Consider the following 26,696-nt stretch of genomic DNA (forward strand, 5'->3'; position numbering starts at 1 on the left):
CTCTTATGTTGTCACAGTCCGCTTTGCCTAACTGTCTTGTTTATTTTGTGATTATAGCATCCTAAAATTCTTTGATTGTAGAGCTCTGTATCATGCACTGGCCATATAGGTACAGCATGCAAGTGGAACAAACCCTGCAGACCCTGGGGAGAATGAAAGTGGGAGAAAGAGTAGATGTGTTACTTTGAAGCAGGGGATGCCCTGCTGGTGATGCTGATCAAATCCACTGCTGGCATGTTCCTTCTCTTTCCTTTTCGGTGGTTTGCTATCTCTCAAGGGTCAGATAGTAATAGCACACTTGCTTAGAGAGATTCTGCTTCCCACTTAATGGAATTATCTAAAATTTTAGAGTGACACCTGGAGGGATTGACGCTGTGGTTATGTTGGAGTGATGTTGGGGTATCAATAGGATAGGTGTTAGGGAGTAGCACGATAGGTTGACATCACTGGGAGTGATGTTGGAGTACCACAGGGATTTAACGTGAATGACTGGTCCTGGGGTGAGAGCACTGGGGTGACAATGTTGGAGTGATGCTGAGGGTGGATATCGTGGTGATGGTGAGGGGTGACGTTAGGAAGTGACTCCAGGGTGACATTGTTGGGTTGGCACTGGTGGGTGATGTTGGGATGAAAGGGGGGTGATATGAAGGAGTAATGCTGGAGCATTTCATTTGGAATGAAATAATGAGGTTTTGGGAACTCAATTTGGGGTGAATTAGCAAGGACGTGGACCTGGAGTTTGGTGTGAAATATTGATGGTTTGGGTCTGGAGTATGATGTGAAATGGGCTTTAGAGCTTATTTGGATGGCAGTTTTCAGCGTAAAAAATGCTCTTTACAGTTTCCTTGCAGGAAGAGGATAAAGAAAAGTCTGCTTTCACACAGGAGGGGATATGATATGCCTTTAGCTGACTCCCACAGGGGTGTACACATTCTCCCACTATTGCTCAAGCCACCTCAGTGAACTTCGACAGAGTTTCACTGCCTTAGGATGTGTATCCATGTGTAGATGATATTTAATTGCAAGCTCATACCCTGGAAAGGTGGGGGAAGTGGCAGCAGCACTAGGTGACTGAGAAGTTGAGATTCCACCTGCAAACTGTCAGGGACTAAGTAAAGGAGTAAAATTTCAAGGCAGCAAAGGCCAGCAAAATTGTGCAGACTTGACTGAACCAAAGCGAAGATATGGGAAACCAGTGTGAACAGAAGCAAAGCTGTGCAAAATCTTACAAAACCATGTGAACTTCATGGAATCTCAGTGAAGACCAGTGATCCTGCAAAGTCTTCAGTGAACCAGGGCGGACTTCTGCAAAGCCCAGTGAAGACCCACAAGCCTGTACAAAAATACCACAAATCCTCATGGACAGTACAAGGAACCCAAGTGAAAACCCACATCATGCGTCCTTTGGTTCATTCAGGTTTGGAATCTGGCAATGCAGCCCAGCTGGATAAGGCTCTTGTAGACTGGTAGTATTTTCTTCAGGAACACTGAAATCTGAATCAGTGGGACATCGCTCATGATCTATTATCCAACTCTTACCTTCTCCTCCCCTGGTTTCTCATTGCTTGAGTACTTCAGGTTCACAGAAGATGAAAATGAAGAGGAAAAAGGAAAAGGAAAATGGGGGAAAAAAAAAAAAAAAAGGAAAATGGAAATGAAAAAAGGGGAATAAAAAAGAAAGATGTAGAAAAAAATAATAAAAGGAAATAAAGGAACAGGAAATAACTAGAATTATTAAAAGGAAAATTATTAGAAAAAAAAAAGAATTTGAATTACAATGAGGATAGGAAAAAGACGAGGAAAAAAGACAAAATAACTGGAATTAGGAAAATAAATAGAAAACGAATTGGAAATAGAACTAGAAGAAGAATTGGAAAAGGCAGAGGAAAAAGAACTGGAATTAGAAAAAGAATTACAAAAATAAAAAGGAAAAAGAAAACCAATTAGGGAAAAAATATTAGAAAAGGAAAAAAAAAATCAAGAATTAGAAAAAGCAAAAGAATATGAAAAAGAAAAAGAATTAGAAAAAGAATTAGGAAATAAGACAAAAAGAATTAGAAAAAGAGTAAGAAACAGAAAAGAAACAAGAAAAGGGGAGAAGAAAAAGGGGAAGAAAATATTATAAAAATAATTCGAAATAGAAAAGAAAGAAAATAATTAGAATTAGAAAATGAAAGAGAAAAACAATTAGAAAAAGAAAAAACGAAGATGAATTAGGATTAGAATGAGAATTGGAAAAAGAAAAAGATACGGAACTGGAAAAAAATGGGAAATAAGAATTAGAAAAAAATATTAGAAAAAGAATTGGAAAAGGAACTAGAAGTAGAAAGTGAAAAAAAGAGTGAAAAAAATAAAGGAAAATGAAAAAGAGTGAGAAAAAAAGTCTAGAAAAAGAACTAGAAATAGAACAATGAAAAATAATAAGAAAAAAGAGAATAATTAGAAAAAATAGAAGAAGAATTAGAAGAAGAATTAGAAAAAGAATTAGAGAGAGAAAAACAAGAATATGGAAAAGGAAAAGAAATTGTATAAAAAGGAATTGAGAAAAGAAAAAATGGAAAAAAACAGATGAAAAATTGGAAAGAGAACTGGAAATGGAAACAGACCTGGAAAAAGAAAAAGAAGAGAAAGGAAACAAAAGCACTGGAGCAAGAGAAAGAATATGAAAAGAAAAGGAATTAGAAAAAGAAAAACCAATGGATAAAGAAAAAGGAGAAGAATTAGAACGATAATTGGAAAAGGAAAAAACTGCAAAAAGAAAAACCTGGAAACAGAAAACGAGCTGGAAAAAGACTGAGAAAAATAAAATGGATTAGAAAAAGGAAAAATATAAAGAAAAAATAGAAAGATATCAAGATTTGCAGTGAAAAGTAGAAAAACATTTAGAATCTGAAAAAAAAATCAAAAAGAACAGAAAAAAATAGAAAATGAATTAGAAAATTAATTTAAAAAAATTAGAAAAAATTGGAAAATGTAAAAAAAAAAAAACCTGAAACAGGAAAAATGAAAAGGACATGGAACAGGGAAAAGAAAAAGTACTACAATTAGAAAAAGAGTTGGAGTTAGAAAAAAATTGAAATAGAAAAAAGAAAGACTTAGACTGGGAAAAGGACCACAAAAAAGGCTTGGAAAAAGAATCAGAATTAGAAAAAGAAAAAACAAGGAGCAGAAAAAGAATTAGAGAAATCATTAGAAAAGGAAAAAGAAAATTAGAAAACAAAAAGTATTAGAAAGACCAGAAAGTATTTTTTTTTTTTAAAGAAGAAGAATTAAAATTAGAATGAGAAATGGAAAAAGGAATTGGAAAAAGAAAAAGAATGAGAAAAAGAAAAAAATAGAAAAAGAATTAGACAAATAGTTCGAATTAGACAAAGAATTAGGAAAAAAAAAAAATAGAAAATGATCCAGAAAGGGAACACAAGAACTACGATTTGAAAAAGAATTGGGATTCAAAAAAGAAAAAAAATGAAATAGAAAAAGGAAAAAGACTAGCAACGAAAAGAAAGACTTGCAACAGGAAAAAGAAATAGGAAAAAAAAAATCAGAAAAACAAGACAGATGAGTGTCTTGCTCCAATTCATAGGAGGGAGAGGAGGTTCTTTTATTATCTATATACCTGGTGTGAGATTAAGAAACAACAGTTCAAATGTTGGTCCGACCAATTTATTACAAATCGTAATTAGGGAAATGGGGAAGGGGAGAACGGACACTATTATGAATTAGGGTGATGGGGAAAGGAAGGAGGGCAATAGGAAAGATAGAAAAGAAGAAGCAAGGAGTCTTTATAGGAAGCAAGAGGGAGACAGTCACCACCATGGATCCAGCGTGGTTCGTAGTTCAGTCTTTGATCTTCAATAGCGGTGGGTTGTCAGGCATTGTTCTGTTGATGACGACGAGGAGAACGATGAGAATGACGACCATGACCATGGCGATGATGGCCCCTTTTCAATAGTTTCAAAGTGGTCGAGTCAGCTGTCTTTGGAGTGACAGCTCAAATCCAGAGTGGTTGAGTCAGCTCTCCTTGGAGCAGCAGCTTCTGGCTCTGGGATCTCAGCAGAAACTCCTTTGTTCCCATCTTCTGGGCCTTGCCAGCAGATAAGAGGGAGCAGGGATGCCCACCTGCATCCTGTTTCTCACAGAACATGGTGGTATCATTCCCCAATTTTCCCATATCTAGCTGGAGCTGTTTAGTCACAGGCCAGATCTTCTGCCCATAAACACTCCTGAGCACTCACTTCCAGAGGCAAGCTGCTCTGGAGGAAGGGGCTTTCAAATGTTCCCAAAGTGATGTCGATTGTCACACGGTTAGCACCCATCACTTGCCTCCTTAACAAATCAATCAGAGTCTTATCACAAGAATAAACCTCAGGAAGCAAGCTTTGAGCCAAAAAACAAAGGATTCTCACAATTAGAAACAGGAAAGAAGAAACAGATTCAGAAAGAGAGAAAGATTTAGAAAAGGGAATGGAAAAATAATTGATAAAGGAAAAAGAATTGGAATGAGAATTGGAATGGGAATTGTAATATGTTGAAGAAAATAAAATATGGAAAGGAATATGATTTAAGAAAAGGAACATGAAGAAAAAGAAAAACAATTGGAAACAAACAGAATTGGAAACAGAATTATCAAAAGAAAAAGAAAGAATTAGAAAGAAATAGAAAAAATTCAAAACAAAAAAGGATTTGAAAAAGTCTTAAGAAAACAAATTAGAAAGAGAAAGAAAAAGAAATAAAAGAAAAAGGTAAAAAGAAAAAAACCATTCGGACAAGGAGTTGTTGGACAAGGAGTTGTTGGACAAGGAGTTGTTGGACAAGGAGTTGTTGGACAAGGAGTTGTTGGACAAGGAGTTGTTGGACAAGGAGTTGTTGGACAAGGAGTTGTTGGACAAGGAGTTGTTGGACAAGGAGTTGTTGGACAAGGAGTTGTTGGACAAGGAGTTGTTGGACAAGGAGTTGTTGGACAAGGAGTTGTTGGACAAGGAGTTGTTGGACAAGGAGTTGTTGGACAAGGAGTTGGGAAAAAAGAAAAGCAGCAGAATTAGAAAGTGGATTAGGAAATGAAAATAAATTATAAAAAGGGGGAAAAATCAAAGGGAACTGGAAAGGGAACTTGAAAAGGAGAAAGAGAAGAAGTTAACTCTGGAAACCCCAAGTCATACATGGCACGCACTAAAAGCCTGTTTTGCAACCTATCTCTTCTTTTTGCATCTCACTTGGTCAAAGCAGAGCAGTCAGCATTTGGGCTCACTGCAGCTCCAACTAGGAGTAGATTGGCAACATGAAATACAAGAAAAATGAGAAACATTGCATAATGTCAAGAAATGATATTGAACCCAAAAAGAACAAACCCATGTTTGGTGGGAGCGACAGAAGGCACAGACATCACATCAGTACTTGGGAGCCCTAAAGATGGGGGAAAAAGAAGAATATCTGGTGAAAGCCACATGAGCACAAGAGACAACTGATGCCGAGCCCAAAGAACTTCTACAAGTGTGGGAGCAACTTCAAGTGTGGGAGCAACTTCAGAGGTCAACACAGCTTGCCAGACAGAGTAAGGAGTGGATATTGGCATCCATCTATGGCTGCAGTTTTCTACTATAAACACAATGAGCCTCAGTAGAGTCCTTGCACCGTTCAGGAGAGCTGCAGTTTTTCCACCACCACTCACTGGACACAAGATAAGTAGACGTCACCATCAGGTAATGATGAAGGAATCAGTTCCTATTTCCAAGGATCAGGGCACATCCAGCGCTACAACCCAGGGAGGCTTGAAAGGCCAACGCCATCTGATAGTGGAGTCTCCCATCCTAGAAGGAAAGAAGAAACCTTCACGTCTGGTACTGAACAACATGGGGCAGGGAGAAACAGAGGTAGTTCTAGATACCCCATGTCATACACAGCACTCACTAGAAGCCTGTTTTGGAGTCTACCTCTTCATTTCACATCACACTTGGTCAACACTTAGTTGTATGCATTCGGGTCACCCAAGCTCCAACAAAATGTTGATTGGCAACATGAAAAACAAGACAAGACAAACACTGCGTAATGGTAAGAAATGATACTGAATGAAAAGCAAACAAAACCCTATTACAAAGCAAAGAATATGCCCTATTACCTTGATGCTCATCTTTTCCCCTGATTCCTCATTGCCTGAGTATTTCTGGTTCACAAACCTTCCCGATGCTTAACTATACACAGGCACACAGGCTAAACAGAAACTGTTGCTAGCTAAATGTTTATCTATTGCTAATGGCTTACATTCTCCTCCTTAAATTTTCTATCATCACTGAGGTCCTGTCCGACCAGCATCAAAAATCAGTAGTCTTGCAACATAATGAGCCTTCTGATATCATTGTCAAGGGTTTTGGATTTCTAAAGGCATCGTAATGTTTAGGAGCGCGATGTCTATGTTGTCTGGAACTCAAGGCTCAGAGGTATTCCAGATGGCTGGACAGATAACAGCAGCAGTCCTTGTACCCATACATTCATTACTCCATCTACCTACTGAGCAAGCACCAATGCGGAAAATTCATCTAACAGGCAAGTGAAGGAGACCCTCAGAGACTCCTGATGAAATAAAAACACTCCCAAAAAAGAGCTATTAGTACTTAGTAGTACTAATTAGTAGTAGTAAACAAACAATGCAAGATTGGAGCAGAGACAATGACATAAAATACTCACGCTTTAGTTCTAATACAGAAACAACATTCCATTCCTACATAAGTACACAAACACTGCGTAACCTCACAAAATGACCACGTTTGAGGAGCACGCTGCTCCATGACAGCTCGTGCAGTGGGAGAATGAGGAACACCTGAATCCAGGTCTGTGATCTGTTTTGGTAGCACGTGGGGTCACTTCTGGAGACTGCAGGACTATGGCATGACATGCAGCCCACTGGCAGAAAGAGGAGAGCATCAAGATCTGCTAGCAAGAAAGAAGAAGAAATCCCTGAGTCTTTTTTCTCCACAAGCATTTGTGATTCTTTCTCCTCTGCAGGAAAAAAAAAATAACAAAACTCCATTGTGATTCAGTCCCAGCACAACGATTAGGTATATGGTATGTACCAAGGCATTGTGTATTGTTAGGACAAAAGCTGCGGCAGAGTTAGTGACAGGATCGTAAGTAAAACTAACTAGATGCCCAGTACTGCCAATATGGGCATGGGACTGTGACCAGCCAGTGACTGTGTTAAGGTCATCATAAGCAATTACAAAAATTAATCTGAAGAAGATTCTTGTCCAAAACAGTAACACCAATGATACCACAGGGATCCCCCAGAGAAAGGAGCAGAGTGAGAAGGGAACATGTGAGGTACAGCAACAGTATCAGCATTTGTTAGCAGTATCAGCATTCGTTAGCATCTGGAAAACAAGAGTGAACTTCCTGGTTCCAAAGGAGCCAAGGTTAGAAGAAGCAAAACTGGAAAAGAAAACAAAACGAAAATAAAACTTCCTGGTCCTAAATGAACCAAAGTTAGAAGGGAGGTGAAATCCAGACGGTTAATTTTGTACAGTTCCTCCTGATCATCTTGAGGCTTCCAGAAGTATTTGTGAAGAGTCTCCCTGAGGGTTAAAGGGACAGGACCACAGTGGGGCAAATCAATCAACAGCAGTTGTCCTGGGGAGTAATCATCCCAATAAGCAGCTCTTGGAGTAAGGGACCACTGGCAGTGATTGCCTGTGGTGAAAAATATTCCAGGTCCCCAATAACCCTCTGATTCCTTTTCAGTCAGCAAGATCTGACCTCCCTCTGTTAATGGCACTTTCCACACATACTGATTTTCTAAGGGTGTAACCAAAATCCTTCCTTACTTTGGCCGGCTCCGTAGCAAACAGGGAAGCTCGTCAATATTAACATCAGAATACCCACTGCCAGTCTCTTCCCATGCATGCCCAGTTTCTATCTAAAGGCAGAGAAGGATCACAGGTTTCCCAACTTGTCTTTTTGGGCTCTCACATCCTCAGGATTTTCTCCTGGAGGAAAGTCACTACCTGGGGAACTAGCATCTGTCTCCCTGTCATTTACCAACTGTTCTCTAAGGGCTTGCTGAGGGAGGCCTTTTGAATGTTCTTCTTTTTGTGTCTCCTAAGATCTTCTACTTGGTACTGCAGGTATGTCACCAATTCCTGCAAGGACTTTATAATTTGGGTTTCTACCATGTGCTGTTCATTGCGGATCTCTATGGCAGCACTAAGAGCAGCTCCTGGAACTGCACAAATGATTGATATTCCCTTTTCCTCCCCCATACAAATTTGCTTGTGGAGGGAATTTAATATGACCCATGACTCCCTCTAAATTGGACCAATTATTCCATGCCCATTTCATCTCCACGGGGGAGAGTTTGGCACTATGCTTTTTTAAGAGATTGAGGAGCAGATTCCTGCTCTATTTTTTTTTTTTTTTGTAACCATCATGCCTCAAAATGTGGAGCAATCTCTTCGTGAAGGGTAGGGTGGGAACACATACTGTCAACAACTTGCTCCTTACACTCCCAAAGTGTACACGCACAGTCTTCTACCAGTAAGGCAGTTGCTGCTACCACCTGGACACAGTCACACGTTCAGGCCAACCCTGAGATACAGAGTCTAATACCTTGGACAAGCATAAATAGGTTTTCTTTTGTCTCCCTATTCTTGTGTTAGAATGCCTGAAACAGCTCTTTCACTGACAGTTATGAAAAGGTTAAATGGTTCCTCTAAGGCAGGCAGTTCTAACACAGGTGCTGTGATTAAGTCCTGTTTCAATACTTCTAGTAATTCTTTTCCCTCTTTTGTCCATTTTAATATGTTGGGTTCTCCCTGTGATAGTTGGAGATACAATCTTTGTTTCTTGTACATACTCTTCCATTCAGAAAATACAGAATGCAATCAAACCTAGAAACTTTTGCCGCTCCCTCTTTGTCCTGGGCAAATGAAGCTGCACAATGCCCTGAATTCTTTCAGAACTCTCCATTTCCCTTCAGAAATCACATGCCCAAGGTACCTGACTTCTTTTTCCACATAATACAATTCAAACAGCCCTAGCCCATATTCCCCAAGAAATTCAGAGTTTTACTTAGTCTCTTTTACTTTAGACTCCTCTTTTCCACAAATCAGCAAACCATCTACATACTGAAACAGCTTCACCTCCTCCTCAACCCAAAACTTTTCCAAAACTTTCTCCAGCACTTAATGAGTTAAAACAAAAATAAAATATAAAATACATAATGTATATTAAATAATACATAATAATACAATATATAATTTCTATAATAATATAATACATAAAATATATAAAAAAATAAATTAGGCAATTCTATGTACCCTTGGGGTAAAGCAATCCACCTATCTTGCTATTTTTGTCGCATTTTTGGATCCTCTCATTCAAGGGCAAAAAGATCTCGACTCTCTGAGTCTAAAATGCAGGTCCCGAAAGCATCTTTGAGGTCTGTTACACTGAACCATTTGTGTCTGTGTGGGATTTGACCCATTAAAGTATAGGGGTTAGGAAGCAGGGGGGTCACTTGAGAACTATTTCATTAATTTCTCTTGGATCTTGTACCAGTCGATAGGTGCCATCTGCCTTCTGTAATGGCAAAACTGGAGTGTTATAGAGTGACATAGAGTCCCAGAAGACCATCTTAACCAATGTTTGTATTACAGCCTTTGGACCCATTATCCTTTCTAAAGGCATGGGGGGATAATTGTCCCTGCTTTGCAGCTTCAATCCCTCCTTGGACAGTTACTGTTAAGGAAGTAACTCCGAGTCCACCCAGTTTCCTTCCCCTGCTCGCACCTTTGGATTTATTTCTTTTTCATTACCAGTTATTAATAGATTCATTGACACCTTTATACCTGTTTCACAAGTTTTCAACTGCAATCCTAGAGCTGTTCAGCAGCTTTCTTTGTGAAAGGCAAATTATCCTGTGCTACATACAGAACTACTGGAAACTTCCACTGCAAAAACACAACCTATCTCTCACAAGGGGGAGAGCGGTGCAGATGGTATGCGGCAGCTGTGCACAGCAAGCCTCTGACTTCCTTTTCCTCCCTCCATCTTCATTAGCAAGCAGTATCTCCAATCTTTCCTTGCTAAAAAATCACTTAGGTAAAAAAGAACTGGCAAGCTTGCTTTTAAAATTTCCTTACTATACAACTTAATGCTTTAAAGCAGAAGCTCTCCCAGCAGTGACCTCCCTTAGATAAGCTCAACTTGCCGGGAAAAGTTGTTCCTCTGCCTCTGCAGACTTTGCACACATTTCCAGGGGCAGCAGTCAGCCCAGTTCTCAGCACAGCTTTACCAGCCGCAGAAATCCAGTTGATGCCCGCCTTCTCTATCCTGAAACACTGTAGTGCTGCAAGAAACAACAAATAAAATCACAGAATTGGGCTTGCAAGGGTCCTCCGGAGATCATTGAGTCCAACCCCCCTGCAAAATGGGCTCCTACAGCAGGCTGCACAGGTGGGCGGCCAGGCGGGTCTGAAATATCTCCAGACAAGGAGAAGCCACAGCCTCCCTGGGCAGCCTGTTCCAGAGCTGCGCCATCCTCACCGTGAAGAACTCCCTTCTCATCCATGTGCGGAACTTCCTGTGCTCCACTTTTCGGCCATCTCCCCTTGCTTGGGGCCGCGCATGGCTCCTCTCCCTGTCCCGGGACCTCTCTCCTGCACACCTCCGGTGGAGCTGCCCTCAGCACTCGCTCCCATCACTCTGCGGCTTCCGCCTCGCTTCTGCCAGGACCGCAACAGCTGCCGCCGAGGTCTGCCGCGCCTCCAACAGCCGGCTCCCAACGACCGCTCCCGCGCACGGCAGCACAGCCAATCACAGCCGGCAGAGCTACTGCAGATCAAGGAGACACCGGGGGAGGGGGCAGCACTACTGCTGACCAATGAGAGACTGGTGGGGGCGGGACAGCACTGCCGCTGACAAATGAGAGGCAGGCAGGGCCCGGACAGCACCGGCGCTGACCAATGAGAGGCAGGCAGGGGCGGGACAGCGCTGCCCCTGACCAATGAGAGGCCGGGTCAGGGTGAGCTCATCCTTCTGCAGTGTGATGAGGACACGGCTGCAGATGATCTACGCAGGCAGCTCGGAGGTTGGGAGCCAGGAATGGACGCGGCCGGAGGAGAGAGGTGTTAGGGAGCAGCCAAGGCATCACAAGGCATCCAAAAGCCCTGAAAGGCATCACAAAGCCACCACCAGGAAGCTTGGGGATATCACGAGCAGCATCCAGGATGCTAGAGATGGCTTGCTACTGTACCAAATGGGAGCTGCAGACACCCCAAAGCCAGACAAAACGGGAACTAACCCAGAGCTCTGCTTCATGCACCCCACAGCCTCAGCGTTGCAAGCTGAGGTGCCTCATTGTTTGTTGCATTCATCCCAGTCCCCGGGAATGAAAACTCCTCAGGCAGTCAAGGCGTTGAGTGAGCACAAGTGTGCTTTTATTATTAAAGGAAAAGACAGGAGGGCGTGAGAGGTCCAGGTAAAGATGGCAATCGTCCTCTCTTGGGTGGAAAGCTCATGGAGAGAGTGGCTCAGAGCTCTCAGTGCTGCTGCACGGTGCCTGGGACTGGAGGCCTGATCCTAAGCCCCCCTCCAAGAGGCTCTGCTGCTCCTCGCTGGTGCCGACCTGCTCCTGCACAGAGGTGCTGCTGTCGGGGCACTCGGACTGTGCTTGGGCTGGGCTGCACTGCAAAGGCGCCGGGTCACACTCCAGGCTGGTGACTGTGGTGCCTGGCGGGCTCAGGTCAGCATCTTCAGCAGAGCTGGGAGCAATGAGGGCTTGAACTTGGATGAGCTCCTTGTGTCCACCACTGTTGTTATGCGGCACGCTGTCAGCTGAACCGCAGCCATTTGTGCTACCTAACAGCTCTCCATTCATGGAAGCACGCAGCCCAGCATCGCTACTTGCTCTGGATTGACAAGATCTCGAATCACCTATAAAAGAATGAACAGGGGTTGGTGTCAAACTTTCACAAGCTGAATTACAAAAGTGGTTCTTGATCAGGAGAGAACTGAAGGTGTCAGGTATGGGCTGGAACGCTAGAAGGAGATACAAGCCCACTGACAGCAAGAATTCTACGTTGCTGAGAAGCAGGGTGTTGAAAGCTGGATTTGCACCCTTACCTGCCAGCACTACAACGTCTGTCTCTGAGGGCTCCCCGGGACAGCGCTGCGGTTGGCGTTTGGCCACAGCGGATGGTTTTCCCAGGCTGAAGCAGGAACACCAACAGCCAGCTGGTGATTCCTTCATCCTGCTGGGTGGACTTGGTCTGGAGAGAGGAAACAGGGAATAGTGTGAGCCGTGAGTGGATCTTCAAAAGCATCTCTGACTCTGACACTGACAGCTCATCGGCCCCATCTCACTGCCATATCTAGTTTCTCGTGCCAGCAGGTCTGACCAACAGCTCTGCTTCGAGGAGAACTGGAATTGGATTCAGGCACATGGCCCTGAAGTCCGGAAGACCCCAGTGTTTCCAGGTACAGCCAGCACAGGCCGGGATAGACGTCAGTGTGGCTTTGTGTAGCTCGTGACTGCCTGCCCAGCAAGGAGGGAATGCCAGCCTTGTGTGGCTCAACTCAGCCCGGCAGATAACTCAATGTTAGTTGAATCTCACAGTGCAAAGGGAGTGGAGATTCACTGCAACACTTCAGGCACCATCAGTTTAACTGAGTGTCAGCAAGCTTTGGCACTAGAAATAATGAGGGGGGGGGAAAAAAAAAGCAACACAAAAAGAAACCACAAAAACCCACTCAAACGATGATAAGGTACTGGAAAAGGAAGTCCTCTTTACCTTTCAGATGGAAAGTCGATGACCGTGTGGAATTTCCCCCGTACAGCTGTGGGGCCTTCTTCCACCTCTATGTCCCTGCTCTCTGTCACAACCACAGGAGAGCTGCTGTGGCCTCGCCTCCGTGCCTGCGCCTCCTCCAGGCTGAGCAGCTCTGTGGCAGGAGAAGACGCCTGCACAGACTGGGGCCCTGAGAGAGAACTGTGCCCTGTAAGGGAAAACCACAGGTGAGAGCCAGGATCAGAAAGCGGCAGCACAGCCATCACAGGTCCGGGGGAGCTGCTGTGTTTCTCTCAGATTTGCTTATCCGAGCTGCTGCAAGAAGAGCAGCTCAAAACAACCATGTGCTCAGAGGTGTGTCTATGGCAAAGGATGCAGTCATAATTCAGAGCAGCTCCCTGTATCGAAACAGACAAACAAAAACCCTAGAAAATGGGGGCAGGGAACTGAGAAAGCTTCGCTGCCACACGTTAATCAAGCTTCACCTGCTTGCAAAACATCCTAATAACAGTGATGGTTTTTTCTCCTTGTCAAGTTTGGGCTTGCACATTCTCAGCATCCAGCAACTGGATGCCAGATTCCAATCTAAGCCCAGAAGTCTGCTGTCCCCTCGACAGTAAAAGTGTATTGCAAAGGACTTGGAGAAGGCCTGCATTTGATCCAGGTGTCTGATCAAGATAAAGCTAATGGAGGAAGACACTCACCTGCTCCATCTGCAATGTCCGATCCGGATGTGGAGCAGAAGAGGACGTCTGTGTGGTTGATGATGAATTCCACCACGGCCGACTGCGTCTGCAGTTCCATGCAGGCAGCTCTCCCGCTGGCGCAGGCAGACTCGCTCTGCTGTGATCTGTAGAAAAGGCCGGTTTTAGAAGTCATTCAGCCAAGATTGCTTCCCCAGGTCTGAATTACTGCAGCCCAAAGCTATCACATTTGTTCTCTGGAGACTTCCGCAGTGGGCAATCAGTGATGCCACTGAAGAAGTTCTCCTGGCTGATCAAGGATACACCAGTCCCACCTAAACAAGAGAGCAGCAATGCTCATCTAGAAATTGTGCCCACGTGGGGTTGGAGAACCAGGAGTCCAGGCTCCTGCTCTGCTGTCAGCCACTCACTGCAGATTTTACAGGAGAAGAGCACATGTGGTGCAGAAGAAGGGAGGACTGCTTTATTCTAGTGGAGAACAGACGTAATCGTTCTGTTGAAATGGAAAAAGAAGTTTACCTTAAGAGGTTTGGAGCCCACACAATCGCTAAGTTCTTAGCGTGCATGTTGGTGACAGAGCTGTTTGCAGCCAGACAAGCCAAGTGTCTCATCAGGAACACCAGGGTCCTGGAAAACAAGAGCGGCAAATGTTCAGCACCAGCCAGCACGCCGTGCTGCGACTCACAAAGCAAACCTCAATTCACACTAGTTGTTATTACTGCTACTGATGCTGAAGATGAAGTAGACCCAACTTGACCAAGTGCCACGCTGCAGCACCCAGCACCAGCACAGCACAGCACAGCCATCAGCTGCACCAAGCGTGCCCCCGTGCCCAGGAACTGACCCAATAAATTAACCCTGTAAATTAAACCCGTGTAGCCTTCAAGCGCTTCAACATACCCAGGCATCGTGTTGCTCACGTGAGACAAAGCCTGGAATCGCACCAATGCCCTCTGAAGCGCAGCAGGGCTGAGCTCAGCAGGCTGAGGGCAGCACTGACCTGTAGTGAGGAGCGGGCAGCTGCTGGATGACGTCCCGCATTCTGACCAGCCGCTCCTCCTCCGTAGTGGCACCAACAGCGTCCTGGAAAAGTGCAGAAAGGGATTGAGACACAAATCAGGCGAGATACCTGCCGCAGGGTCGGGAACCATGGGCACAGCGCGCTGCTGGTCAGCACTGAGAAAGATTTTAGGCCACCCCAGAGAACGAACATAGCGGCACGCAGCTGGTGCCACCACGGCCAAGGAGTCCAAGCACCGGGCCGGTTTTCAGCCTGGTTGGGCAGCTCAGCTCCTCGCAGGGGGCATTCATCTCCAAGTACACTTGGCTATTAATCCCCTTCCCCTTCCAGAAATAGTTGGGGAATAGCAACAAACAAACAAACAAACAAACAACACAGGAATTCTCGCAAAGCATTGTGAATACGGAAATAACCACCTCCTGGGGCCACCAGAAGTGGCATCAGCACGATGCAGGATGTGGCAAAGACATGCGAGTAAACCCCATGGGGCTAACAGAAGAAGGGCCTCAGAGCTGGGGCACTGCTGCAGCCATCTCCCAAGAGGCCCACGGAAGAGGTAAAGGAAAGGCGTTGCCTTGTGCTTACCGAGAACTTGTCGTACAGCTGGTCGGTCAGCAGGGGGTTCGGGAGCTCCCTGAAGTACATTTTGCAGAGGGAGCTCGCGCTGTGAACGTCGCGGACGGTTAGCTCAGGAACCTGCTCAGACTCAAATTCCTGGCTGCAGAGAAGGACACGAAAATGGTTGAGAAAGAGGAAAGCAAGTCAAAAGCCACACCCAATGCAATCAAGAATTGGAAGGGCTTCCTGATGTACAGGAGAACACAAACACTCGGCCACCAGCACCACGTCAGCCGTGCTGGATGGGACGTTCCCAAAGGAGACCTTTTCTCTGTGCTAAGGCATTGCCCGCAGGCCTCTGAACGCCCGCAACAGGGCACGTGCCCCTGCTGGCAGCTGTGTCTGTCAGTCGCAGCACTCTTACCGCAGTCTCTGGACGCTGGACGCGATGCCGGACAGGCGGTATATCCCCTGCACCACGCCATGCTGCTCGATGAACTCGGCGCAGCTCTGGAGGACCTGGGGGACTAAAGAACACGTGCCGGCGGTTACTGGAGCTCCTTATTCAAGTCCTGGCTCAGGCTGCGCTCCCGTCACATCCCATCCACTAAGCCCAGCCAGGCTGCTGCTTAGTTCTTCCTTGAAGGGGACAGCTGTCAGAGACTCCTCTGCAGGAGCTGCTGAGGAAACTGGACAGAGATGTGTTCTTTGCATTCCAGAAATGCCAGGACCTAGGAATCAGCCTACAGAAAGTAATTCCGGGGAAGCCGCAGACATTGCAAATCCCATCACAGCTCCCACGGGAATGGAGGTGGAAAATCTCACGCCCGGAAGGAGCTGGGAAACTGATGCAGGACACTCTCTTTGGCCAAAAGGCTTCCCTTCTTTTCAGGCTACCATGGGATTGGCTTACAGGCTTTGCTTTAAGCAAATACAAATGTGCTTGTCCCTTGGGAGCATTTACCTTGCAGCCATCACCTACGCAGTTGATCTTTCAGTCCTCAACTCCCATTCCCCGTTTCTCCACTGGTATCAACCTGCCCCTTGCTACATACCATCTCCCTTTCATCTTTAGGTTCCCAAACAGGGAAGCTCTCAGGAATGGGCTGTCCCTTACCATCACGACCAGAGTGGAGAAGATGCTCTCCCAGGTCACGGCCAAACACCCTTTCCTTCTCCACCTCCCGCTCTTTCCGTTGCTTTGGGCGGGCCTTCACCACGGAACGAAGGAAGGCGAGGAGCTTGCCGCGCTTCTTTGGCACTGCACAACAAAAGGAAGAAACCAGTTCGTCTCAGGTTTGGCTCCGTTGGACGAGGCCGAGCACAACACATTCTACAGAGCACCTCAAAACGGGAAGAACATTACAAGCAAGTGCGCACAAAAATGGATTTTCCCCAACCCTGGAGGAGTCCAAGGCCACACTGGATGGGGCCCTGGGCAGCCTGGTCCAGTCCCACATTAAATGTGGATGCTGGCAGCCCATCCTGAGGCAGGGGGTTGGAGCTTGGTGATCCTTGAGCTCCCTTCCATCCCAAGCCAGGATTCTACGAGTATTCTAGGATTTCCCCAACTCCAGTCATAAAGGACACAGGAGGACTGGGCCAAATCTCTGCACGTTCTGATGGAGTTTAATGCACTCCTCTTGCTTAGCTTGCTCAACCTGGGGATTAAGGACCCTCTTGAAAAGCCACGTTCTGATCAAGCGTGTCACTAGCACAACCAGACCTCTGTCAGTCCACCAGGGACGCTGGCTGTTCTCAGCCTCGTACTGACTTGCAGGAGAACTGCCTTTGCCTTCCCTCATTCTCACTGCCTACACAACACCAGCCGTACGCCGCATGGAACGCCTGAAGGATCATCAGCACAGAGGATAAGGTGGGAAGGATAAGGGAGGTATTAAACACAGAACACACCCAAAAAAGACTCCATTTTGCTTCCCTGCACCATCAAATGTATCATCGTACCTGGCTTTGGCACTGAATTGATGAGACTCTCCGGGATTTTTCCGTTAATGAGCTCCACACACTCACCGGGGAAAAATCCAACCTGTAACAAGAAGAAGAAGAGAGGTGCGATACTGAAGGCAGCGTTTCTCAGGCCTGAACTGTTCAAACATCACATCTGCCTCATAACGTGCCTGCCTCATGCTCCGTAAGACAATCCAACAAAAAAATGGCCTGCTTAAAATTAATAATTATTCAAAACTGGCAGCCAATTATCCACGTAACTGCATATGGAGCAGGGAAAGGACAAGTATGCTATGCACCCCTAAATCTCAAGCGTGCCCGAAGGGAAAGACTTCATACAGAAGCTATATATTATGATAGATTGATGCAGCTAGATCTGAGTTAGCACAGCCTATGAACTTTCTGCTTGCTGACTGAGATGCAGCTGCCATCCCCAGCTCTGAGCTACCCAGCGTTCGGCAGCCAGCAGCAGCAGCAAGCACGCAGAGGCTCTGTTACCCTGCCTCATCTCAGCTGACAGGCAGCGACTTCCTAAAAGACACTGACTTCACCTTCTGCATGGGTGCAAGCACAAGTGCTCTGAGACACTGAAACACGTGTCCTAGCTGCTGCATTTCCAAAGGTGCGGTTCAGTGGCCGTGACCTGATGCATGTTGTGAGGGCTCTTCTTTCTAAGTTAATTGAGGAGGCAGTTTCCTACAAAGACCAACTTTCAGCTCTGGCCCAAGCCCACAGCAAAAGGCAAAGTCCTCTGACACCAGCACAAGGAAACCATTTTCCATGTGGAGCCATGCTGTGCAGGCAGGGCAGCTCTAAGCTGAGATTCCTGCCTCGACCGAAGTTGCGCTCTCACGTCTGAAGCTTGCGCCTACCTGAAAGCCGTGCTTGCCTCTCCAGCGGGGGCTCAGCTCCTGAGGCGGCATATCGATGACGCACACGAGGTCTCCCACCTGCAAGAGATTGCAACGTCAACCCCAGCTTCAGCACGGCTGGGAGGAAAGCGCAGCTCTAATGACTGCATTCTTCTGCACTGCCCAATATCGTCAAGCTTGAGAGCCACTGCACCAGTGCAGCTCTTCAGGCATTTGCAGTCGTACAACTGAACGTGGAGGTAGAAGAGTCACTACAATACACAACATACAGAATTCAGCTGTTCAGTATGAAATGGTTCTCAGAAGCAGCAGGCTCTTTGCCAAAGGGAGAGCTCCAATTAAAACGCAGGCATAAGTCAGCGGAACAGATCCTGAACAGTTCTGCACACTGCATGCACTGGTCTGCCATTGCTCAGAGACCAGGCTACAACACTGGGCAGTAGCTCTTTGATCAGAAGATTCCAATGCCAAATAGAGCCATAGCTTAGAGATGGCTGAACTCCTCCCTGCATCCAACCCACTGCAAGTCTAATCTGGAACTGAATCTTCCCGGCTTCACCTCACCAAACACTCTGAAGGTCTCAGAGAATATTCCTGATAGCTTCACATGTTATACTCTTCTGTACATGACAACAAGGAACGCCCTTAACTGCTTACCTCCAAGGAGAGTTCACCCGGTGCCTGGGCAACGTATCTCTTAATAACGTGGGCAGCAGCAATAGCTGGGATATTAAGAGATGACTCCTCACGGACCAGCAGGGGCTTCCCGTTGTTCTCAGCCTGAAACAGAGAGCGCAGGCCATGGTGAGGAGCTGAGGGCAAACGAGGAGGATTTCAGGCTGAGGAGCAAGTCAGCAGAGAAAGCTGCAGGAAATGCACTCGGTCCTTATCATGGGCACACAAGAAGGAACGGCAAGGCTAAGAACAGCTGTTTCTCTTCCTGGTGTGCAACAGGCGCTCGCCAGGCAATGCCAAGACGCATCTCTCTCTACCCAGACTAATCAGCAATGGCACTGGCCCAGACAGGTGGCCGTACCCATTTCTCCCCATCCTTTCCTGCGCTCTTTGTCCAGTAAGGTCGATTGTTTAAGATGCTAGGAGAGTGTTCAGAAGGAAACCAAAGCTATGGCTGCAGTTCACAAGGTGAAAACTGTGCCACTGCAAGCACAAAGCAAGCTCTCGTGAGCCGTTCAACCAACAGCGAGGCCAAATAGCAGCAGACAACGTTTGTTGTTTCTGCAGCTATTTCAAGGGAAAAATCAGAAGAGGACAAACACCACAACCGAGACGGCTCCAGCAGTTTTATAAACTTGCCATGCTTGCACTACTGCCTTCCCAAAGAGGAGCGTAAGAGTCTGCTCACTTCTTGTGACCTATTGCCTGGAGACCTCAGCAGTGGACTGGACACAGCAGCCGGTCCACTGACCGAATCCTTGGCTCACTACATGCTCCACCTTCCTTTAACTTGCTGAATATGAGAACAACACTTTGTCTTTGGGTGACAACATCCAGGCAGGATGGGGAAAATGCTCCCACATGTTTGTTACGCCTGACATGTCGGCTACTACATCTACCACATCTGACTCTGTCGGTACTATGACTTCCACGGCCATCTAGATGCCCGCAGCGAGGAAAGAAAGCCTTTGAGGCACCTTTTCAGTGACACTGATAGAGCCACAAGGATTCGCTCTCTCTTGAAAAGCAGGAGAGCACATCTGCGGCTCACTCTGCTGGCTCAAGTCAGGGAACAAAGACCAGTCAGAGCTCCATACTCTACCTCCATCCGTGCGATGTCAGGCCCACAGCTGATCTCGCTGCACGCGACGCCCATCACAGCAGGCACGACAAGCTGGAACTGAAGAGAAACACACTCATATTTTCTCTCTTCACACACCACAGTATCGAGAGACTACTGGAGAACTACCCTTGCCTATCCTCTGGCACAGGCAGGTGCTCTAGAAGCAACCACTCTGTTCACTCCGTTCAAATGGGACAGCCCATTAGGCAGCATTTGACCAAGCGGCTGTCCCTCTGCTAGCAGATGGGGACTGGCACAAAGCAGCAGATGCATTCACGCAGGGCGCTCTGACAGCGCAGCAGCAGGGCAGTGAGAGGAATCATTGCTGCAGGTGCATCTGCTCCCCGGCCCCGGCTCCCAGCAGCCTCACCAACGGCACCTGCTGCAGCCCCGCACATCAAGGATTTCCTCTGCTTGCATCTCTGCTGTGCTCCCTACAGCTGCCGGGCACACTCACACAGCCCAAGCGTGCGGGCTTGTGACCTTGGGTCACGCTGTGCAGCTCGGCACAAACTGGGCCTAGGACTCTTTGCCTAAGGGTTTGGTTTCCTTCAGACCAGCTGGTCACAGCACCACACACAAAGCATCCTTCTGAGGGCGGAGCTGGAGGGGAAGGGAGAAAACCCACACGGGACCAGTGTCCCATCAAAGCTGGGTGAGGCTGTGTTACCAAACACGGTGCGACACAGTGCTGGTCAACCACGTGGGGGGACAAAGCGTGGCACCTACCTGGCAGGAGATCAGAACAAGGTAGACAATTCCTTGAACTCGCAGCTGTTTCTTGTCACTTTGCTCTGTTCTTCCACGAGCAAAAGCTGCACCAAGGGAGCGGGTAGAGGAGAGAGAAGGAACAGGTCTGTGAGCTTGCACCATTTAGCAAAGATGACAAGGGAAAAGCCATGGGACAAATGCCATCTTTGTGGATCGCTTGGGAATGCAGGTACTGGGTGAAAGTTACGTCTGATGGACAAGAGTAAGCAGTGTGAGCTGCTAGGAGCTCCACCAGCCAGCAGTTCTCAACAGCTCACTGCCCACCCGTCCATCCCACACCGTCTCAACTTACCTACAAGATGCTGCACAAGACGGGGTGAAAACGAAGGCACTCAGTCGCTGCACAAGGGCAACAAGCGAGCTACTCACGCAGAGCTCAAGCGCTCCAATGAAGGGACGCAGCACGCACTGCCCCTCCCCTCATTCCAGCCGCTTGTGACATCACTAAGGGCCACCAGGCTGCTCCGCCGTGACGACAGGGTGGGGAGGCAAGACCATGTCACAGGACCAGAAGATTCCAACACAGCACACAACATTCTAGAATCAGCGGGCGGCTGGAATTCTACCTCAGCCCAATCCTGCAGAAGCTGCCTTGCGGTTGCCATGACCACAGCGCAGGACCCAGCGCTTGCTCCTGGGCAGCCTCGTACGACTGGCCTCAGGCCGTCCCTCTGCAGGGCCTTCCTGCCCTCGGGCAGATGGACACTGCTTCCCAACAGCGTACCTTGCAGCGCAGGGCCTATGCAAAATCCACACTGGAGTCCTATATATCTCTATCAAGCTATCTATACCTAGACACACAGTCACCACTACCATCTTTTTCCTTAGTCTTGAGGTACACCATTCAGCTGTTTCATTGCCATCAAACAACCCCACTGACGTCACACTGCTGACACAACGTCCTTGCAAACACAGCAGCAACTCCTGGCACCGATAGCTCCGGCTACAACAAGCACAGGGCTCTGGCTTGCTTTGGATGCAGTTGCAGCATGGATCTGAGGGCTTTGTGGAAGGGGATATATTTCAAATTGCACCGACGTTTTCCGACCATTTCTCTTTCGGCATGGTCCCAGCACCTGGCATGCTGATCATCATCCTGAATATACATTTTGTCAAAGTTCTAGAACTAATGAAATAGTTCCTTACCAAACGCAACCTGATCACTCTTCTGGCCATATTTTGTTCCAGCTACCGCTTCCTGTGCGTGGCACGAACAGCGCTGCATCACCTATAGCTCTCTGCTCTTACCGTTCTCATGCTGTCTGGGCAGTCCTCGTGGCCTCAAAACTCTCTCATGCCACACGTGCCACACTCTGAGGCACAGAATATATATCGCACTACTTCAAAACGCCTTTTTTTTTTTTTTTTTTTTTTTTAATATAATGATACTAGGGATAATCATCTGGAGCTAGAGCAATATGAAAAAATTCCCTTTAGTTCAACCATAAGTCTGCCCCACGGACTCCAGAAGAGCTCTAAGAATACGCAGGGTGGACATGGATGGCAGCTACCATAAGAGTAAGCAATGAAAAATGAGGTTGTGAGCCATGCTGTGTCATTGCATCTGCGGGCAGGGATTTCTCCTTGGACCGAGCAGAGTACAGATGTAGCCTGAGAAAAGAACTTAGGATCATTCAGGAAAAGCAAATGAGTTGAGTAATTAATTGAAGAAACTCACGTTCTAAAGGCACTTAGAAGGAGAGAGTATTTCCCAACAGAATGGGTTTAACTGTCTATTACCTGTTTGGTTAGACAGGTCTACTCTATGTACGCTTAGACTGACCTGAGAGGGCGTGCTTCAGCACACCCCAGAATTTCCAGTTTCCAAATCGTCCAGGCAGCGCAAGCGCGGTGTACGTCTCCCTTGGCACAGACATCAAGCTTTTCTTCCTGTGCAATCAAACACGTAGCGAGTCAGAAAGGACTCGTGAACGTGAAACTCATTTTCCACGCAGCGTTAGAATATAGCTAAGGCACCTCCACTGAGATGAGCAAGCTTCGGTTTGGGTTTGGGTTTAAAGGCTGCCAGCTTCGATAGAAACACTGCCATTCGGAAGGCTAAGAAACCTTGGCGCTGAAAATTCCTGGAGACTTGGAAAGTTCTCAAAGAAACCTTGAAAAGCGGCCTTGAAGTATTCCTGTTGAAAATTGCTGGGATGCCTTACCACATCATTCACCACGACTATTCATATCATCCTCCATAGATTAAATCACTTTTAAAACCACGGATTGTAATTATCGGCAATACTTCCTCCCTGTGGATCTCAAGCCCTCGTGAGTGACTGCAATGGGGGGCGGCAAGGGGACTCTGGTGCTAAGCTGAACATCATTCCAGAAATCTGTTCTCCTGAACTAAAAATACGGGCTAAAGGAAACAAGGCATGTATTCATCATTACACTGACTACATTAGAGTGTGCTTTTGTGCACACGTGGATCTAGAGACATCGCTAAGAATTTAATTGGTCCACCCAGTCCTTAAGCAACTCAGTAATTCAAGACACCTAACAAGGATGGAGGCTCAGTGGGCCATGGGCAAAGCAGGGAGGACAGAGGCAGGAAGCAGGAAGGAGTTCAACTCCAGCTCTCCCACACAAAAGACTGGGAGAGCTGAGTCAGCACCACGGGAGGAGTTACGACACAGCTCGGGAGCTTACAGAGAGACCTGAGATTGCCAAAGGACAGCGCCAGGGTAACTCTCACCAGTCCTGTGCAGGGGTTTCATTGATGCTTGGGATGCTGACTTCCACTGCCTGTGTCATTGGTAGAAAGTCCAGGTGACAAAGGCTCCTTCTGTCTGGGTAACGCTTCTGTGGTTCCATGGTTATGACTGGAGGGGGAAAAAAAAAAAAAAAGTAAAGCACGCAACCCTGAAAAATTTGCTACTCCGCTGTTCCTGTGAGCATGACAACTCAGATGAGCGTTACGTGTCCTGCACCTGACTGAAAATGCATCCAAGCCCATATTCCACACAGCTTCATCTCAGGGCCAAGAAGAAACACGCACAAAGACGTTTAGAAGATTCTTGGTGAAGAAGAAGGCGCAGGGTGCGTACGTATTCTCTTCAATTCTCTTCAATAATAAATATTGATTCATAATCCAAAGATAACTTATCAAGAAGTAGCATGAAAGGTCAATGAAAAGGAAGTTACACAACAAACTATTTTCATTTAAGAAATCCCTGCTAAACCTCTCCCCATCAAAAAGGGAGCATCCTGGGCACTGTTAGCAGCAGTTCGGAGAACATCCTGCACCACAAGATGCGACACAGTCTTTTTTTCTTCATTAACAGGCCCCTCATTTCTCTACTTAGCATCAGATTCCCTCAAGTTCAAACACAAGGATCAGAACAGCCGCTCAGTCCTGCTGAGAGGAACCCACGGCTGGGATGTCCCCCCGTCCCGTTCCACGCTATTTCCAGCATCGCTGGGGAAAGGAGGAGCGACTGGCATCACCTACCCAGGCTTCTGCGAGGCCTTCCATACGGTCACACATCACAGGGAGAAGCATGGGGGACAGCTCTCGTGCCACAAAGCTCGGGGCTGCAGAAATCAAGGTTGCCCCTACGATGCTGTTTGTGACAACAGGACTTACTGCACGTGAGACATAAAAGACAAGGTTAAGGTGAAAAAGCCTCCAACCCCATGGATGCGGCTGTCTGCACAGACAACAGCTGCCTGCTGTCCAGCAGCCTGATGCACACCCACCAAAGCACTCGCCCAGCAGATGCCTTTTACAGAATCATAGAATTAGCAAGCTTGCAAAAGATCTCCAAGATCATCCAGTCCAACCGTCCACCTACCACCAATATTCCCCACTAAGCCAAGTCCCTCACTGCCACATCTAACGTTTCTGAACACCTGCAGGGACAGTAACTCCATCACCTCCCTGGGCACTCCTTGGAGAAGCGTTTCTTAACATCCAGCCTCAATCTCCCCCCGTGCAACTTGAGGCCGCTCCCCCCAGTCCTATCGCTACTTACACGGGAGAAGAGGACGACCCCCACCTCGACATGACCTCTCTTCAGCTCATTGTAGAGAGGGATAAGGTCTGCCCTGAGCCTCCTCTTCTCCAGGCTAAATAATCCCAGTTCTCTCAGCCAGCCGCTCCCCATAAGACTGGTGCTCTACACTCCTCACAGCTACACTGCTCTTCTCTGGCAATATCTCGGGGATTCAGTGTCCTTCTTGTAGTCAGGGACCCAGAACTGAACACAGCACTCAAGGTGAGGACTCACCAGAGCTGAGTACAGGGGGATGATCACATCCCTGCTCCTGCTGGCTCCAGCCCTTTGCACTGCACTTCCCATCTCAACCATCCCTTCTGCGGTAGCGCTTGCATCCTCACTTAGGGCTGGAGCTCAAGAGCTCAACACAACAGGAAGAACACAGCGTGCAACTGGAAGACAAGTCACACTTGTTCCATGCACTCAAGCCGACCCAGCAGTGCTACCACAGTCACTGCAAACACACAGCAGCATCCAAGCCCCGAGCATGCACACCCCCTCTTGTGATACTCGAGCCCACAGCTCACCTTCACACATCCGTGCATTGCTGGGCTTTTACACTGACGCAGCCTCGCTCCAGCTCCGTGCCTGCCACACAAGGCCTGCAGGACCTCTTTCTCCGCAAACCCCATCTGCAGGCTTTGGCTCGTGAGGTTCACCACCTGCCCTCCTGAGCAAAGACAAACACCGAGACTGAGAGCAAAGCGCCACTGGCCCGGTCCCCCACCCTCAGCCCTGTCAGACATGCCCTGGTAACGAGACTCATCCCCAAAGCTTGGCTGGACAACGGCACAGGCATCACTCCTCTAACGCCCCATCCCAGCAGCCAGGGATCAAAGCCTTGGGACATCTGAAACAAAGAGCTGTGCGAGCTTCCTGCTAGCTCTGAACATGAACAAATCCACCCCCGAGCAACAGGATGTGAGAAAACAGCAGCAGACAGCAACCTGCAGAACCAGCCCATCTGGGGCTGCTCCAGACGTTTGCACGCTCCCTTCCATGGCCCAGGCCAAGCTTGCTGAGCTGCTCCTCCTTTGTGCAGGGCAATGGTGCAGGTGCTGTGTGCTGGCTGTGCACAGCGTGCCTTTCACTTGCTTTTCCTCCCTCCATCTCCTGTTAGCAAAAAGCCTCTCCAACCTTCCCGTGCTAAAAAAACACTTAGGTAAGAAAGAACTGGCAAGCTCGCTTTTTAAATTACCTTACTTACACAACTTGATGCTTTAAAGCAGAAGCTCTCCTAGCAGTGACCTACCTTAGACAAGCTCAACTTTTGAGAGAAAAGTCATTCCTCTGCCTCTGCAGACTTTGCACACATTTCCAGGGGCAGCAGTCAGCCCAGTTCTCGGCACAGCTTTACCAGCCACAGAAATCCAGTTGATGCCCGCCGTGCTTTTCTCTCTTCTGAAACACCAAACACCATACTGCTACAAGAAGCAAAGAGAAAAATCACAGAATCACAGAACTGGGCTCGGAAGGGACCTCCAGGGATCACTGAGTCCAACCCCCCTGCAAAACGGGCTCCCTACAGCAGGCTGCGCAGGTGGGCGACCAGGCGGTTGTGGAATATCTCCAGACAAGGAGAAGCCACAGCCTCCCTGGGCAGCCTGTTCCAGAGCTGCGCCATCCTCACCGTGAAGAAATCCCTTCTCATCCACGGGCGGAACTTCCCGTGCTCCACTTTTCGGCCATCTCCCCTTGCCTGGAGCCGCGCAGGGCTCCTCTCCCTGTCCCGCGACCACTCTCCCGCACACCTCCAGCGGAGCTGCCCTCAGCACTCACTCCCGGCGTGCCGCAGCTTCCACCTCGCTGCTGCCAGGACAGCAATGGCTGCCACCGAGGTCTGCCACGCCTCCAACAGCCGGCTCCCAACGACCGCTCCCGTGTGTGGCGGCTCAGCCAACCGCAGCCAGCGGAGCTACCGCAGATCAAGGAGACGCCGGGGGAGCGGGCAGCGCTGCCGCTGACCAATGAGAGGCTGGGGGGGCGGGACAGCACCGGCGTTGACCAATGAGAAGCCGGGTCAGGGTGAGCTCCTCCTGCCGCAGTGTGACGATGACAGGTCTGCAGATGATCTGCGCAGACAGCCCGGAGGTTGGGAGCCAGGAATGGACGCGGCCGGAGGAGAGAGGTGTTAGGGAGCAGCCAAGGCATCACAAGGCATCCAAAAGCCCTGAAAGGCATCACAAAGCCACCGCCAGGAAGCTTGGGGTTATCACGAGCAGCA

Source organism: Tetrao urogallus (genome assembly GCF_951394365.1).
Source record: "Tetrao urogallus genome assembly, chromosome: 11".
NCBI lineage: Eukaryota > Metazoa > Chordata > Aves > Galliformes > Phasianidae > Tetrao > Tetrao urogallus.